Below are 3321 nucleotides of genomic sequence, written 5' to 3'. Positions count from 1 at the left end.
GTTAAGCCAGGCGGTGTGAGAGGTTGAGCTGGGCGATGCGAAGCACGTCAGCTTTGCACTTTGCTGCGTACTGAAACTGGGGAGACTGGAGGCTAGGCAGTGTTGCACTTCTCATCAGATTGGCACCGCCCGGCTCAGCTCTTGGCGCTGTGAGGAGAGCAACCCGTTGCAGTCCGAAACCGGACAGGCTGGGAGCTGGGCGTCGTTGTGCTTCTTTTTGGATTTGCGCTGCCAGGCTCAGCCTCTCGGCACTGTGAGGAGAGCGCCCTACTGCCTGCCGAAACCCCTCTCCTGGAGCCCATCAAGCCGGATATGTGAAGTAGGCGAGGGCCATTTGCTGGCCACTTCCAGGCAATGGTGCATTTCTTCATTCCTCACAAAGGGTGACACCTCCCCAGCATGCACCCAGGAGGTGGGGCCGACGCAGCAGGGACTGGTTCCTTGCTGTTTCCAGATGGCCTTGTGGAGCTAAGACTGAATGCGTTTCAGCATAGATGGCCACCACAAAATTGTACATTGGCTCCTGGATGGCCTAGGCCAGGGCCAAGGCAGAGGGGGCTATTCCCTCACTGTTTCCAGGATGGCTTCGCGGGCCACATGAAACCACTTCGCAGGCCAGATGCGGCCTGCAGGCCTTGTGTTTGACATGTCTGCCTTAAGGACTTCTGGTTTGCTGCCGCAGCCACCGCAGACGTTTGGAAGGCAAGCTCTGTCTTTTGCATCCGTTTTCATTCCGCTGGGGGACTCTGGAAAGGGTCAAAAGTTGCCCTGTAGGGGCGACAAGGAAGGAGGGGACCTCCGCTTGATCGTGGGAGGGCGGCAACCCTTCCGCTCAATCTGGGGCAGCCCTCCAACTGATGGAGGAAAGACCGGCCATAGTAATATGGCCCATCACTAGGTTGCAGACAGCTGAAGTCAAACTCACCACCAAGCACTTCAAAAGCAACACGGATGAAACTGGGTGAGATCTGATCTCTTTACCCTAAGTAGTTTCTCTTCCTGTAAAAGCTGTCTGAAGTATCTTTCCCCCTGTGAGGAGAGAGGGAAGGGAATTTCTATCCCACCCTCTAAGAATAGCTGCGTTTGACTACCCAGGGGAATTAAAGCATTAAAAGAACAACTTTAATCTAATTGGATTTATATGTTCCTGAAACTTGGGGACCAAATATTTTCCTATTTTTATTGGAGACTCTTGTTTTTATCTACAAAAAAGAAATACAATTGGAAAAAGGATTATAAAAATTTTGGACTTAAAAAACCTTAAATGGCATTGGTGACATTTTGTGGCGAAGTTTGGTACTACAATTTGTTATTTCCTGAAAGAGACTTGGCTCAAGCCCAGACCTTAGATAAGACTTTTCTAACCTTGGCACCACCTGTGATAGACTTAGCTATAAGAGAACAGCTGGGCGGCATAACTGGCCTACTTGAACTGTGAATGTAAACCTTTACTGACTCTCAGAGTTATATGTGGGAAACTGCTTTCCTATTTCTTTATTTGAGGAATATTGGTCACTATATTGTTGAAATACCTTGGATTATAAAATCTTGCTTGAAAAATAACTTTGACTAGAAAGACTATTTATAAATATGTGAAAAAGATGGATGAAGACCAGGAAAAGATTCTTTCCATGTTGAAAGCAATACATGAAACCATTCTTTTAGCTTGTGATAAAATAAGACTAAACATAAAAGATCAAGATGCCAGCTTAGATACACAAACCCAAACTTTGACTGCAACCAAAGAACCAACAATGCAGAAGATAACAGAAGAAGTGGGACAATCAAATATTAAGACAATTGACCAACACATACAGCTGATGGAAAATCCAGAAAAGGAAGTGACAACACTGAAAATCAAAATGACTTTCTATATAAATCAGAAGAAATTTGAGAAAGAAGAACAGATTGAATGGAAGACAAATGTATCAGGGCAAACATGGGGAACTGGAATAACAGGGAGACAACTTAACAAATACAAATGGGTTAGTCCTTCCAAAAAAATGGCAATTAAATGGTCTCCCTTATTTCAAATAACATATCTATATAAATAAAAATGTAAATGTTCGTTTGTTCAAAATCTTAAATCTTCGAAAGTTCTTCACCGATTGCTTTGAAATTTTGACACAACATTGCATTCGAATACGCGTGTGTTTTTATATACCTATATTATATAGATGTCACACCTGTGACAGGTGAAAAACAGCACCATCTGTTGGATGTAAAAGCAACCCACGCTTTTACCAGACTGAGCCACAGCAACGCATGGCCAGGTACAGCTAGTACATGGGTCGGCAACCCGCAGCTCCAGAGCCGCATGCGGCTCTTTCAGCCGTCTCCTGCGGCTCCCTGTCCTCAGCCACCATTTGCAGTCCGGAAAAAAAAAAGTAGGACTAAAAAAATTCAACCAATCAATTCAAACTTCTCACGAAGTTTGAATTGATTGGTTGAACTTCTTTGGTTTGTGGGACTGCCCACAAACCTCTTTCCTTCTTTGGACTGCACGTGGTGGCAGCGGAGGAAGAGCCAGAAGGATTGCTGGAAAGGCGGCAGAACCTGGGTAAGGAGCCAGTCTCGGGATGCCTCTTCCCTGCCCGGTGGGTCTCTCCTCGCCCTGCTCTGCTGCCGCCTCTGCCTCTGTTAGTTGGAGGGGGGTCGCCTTGGGTCTTGGTAGCTTCCCCACTCCGCCCGCGCCTTTCGGCCGTCTCTTGAGTCGGGAGATTCCCCCGCAGCGCCTGCCCAGCTCTTTTCCCACCTGCTGCGTGGCGCCTCTTGGCTGTCCTCCCGCTGCTGCCGCTGCCACGGGGCTCTCCACTGCTCGGCCCCATCGGTGGCGCCTTCCTCGGCCTGGCCAGCCGTGCCCCTTCACTGCCCGGCCCCACCTCGGCCCGAGCAGCCGTGGCCCTTTGCCGTCCTCCCCTTGCCGCAGCTGCTGCGGGGCTCTCCACCACTCGGCCCCATCGGTGGCACCTTCCTCGGCCTGGGCAACTGCGCCCCTTCGCCGCCCGGCCCCACCTTGGCGCAGGCAGCCGCAGCCCTTTGCCGTCCTTCCCTTGCCGCCGCTGCTGCGGGGCTCTCCACTGCTCGGCCCCATTGGTGGCTCCTTCCTCGGCCCGGGCAGCCGTGCCCCTTCACCGCCTGGCCCCACCTCGGCCCGAGCAGCCGCGGCCCTTTGCCATCCTCTGCTTGCTGCCACTGCCACGGGGCTCTCCACCACCCTGCCCCACCGGTGGCGCCTTCCTTGGCCTGGGCAGCTGTGCCCCTTCGCCGCCCGGCTCCACCTCGGCATGGGCAGCCGCGACCCTTTGCCGTCCTCCGCTT

This window comes from Protobothrops mucrosquamatus, unplaced genomic scaffold (genome assembly GCF_001527695.2).
Source record: "Protobothrops mucrosquamatus isolate PMUCROS unplaced genomic scaffold, P.Mucros_1.0 scaffold7, whole genome shotgun sequence".
NCBI classification, from domain to species: domain Eukaryota; kingdom Metazoa; phylum Chordata; class Lepidosauria; order Squamata; family Viperidae; genus Protobothrops; species Protobothrops mucrosquamatus.
The sequence above is the reverse complement of the archived record's forward strand: the minus strand, read 5'-3'. Positions refer to the sequence as shown.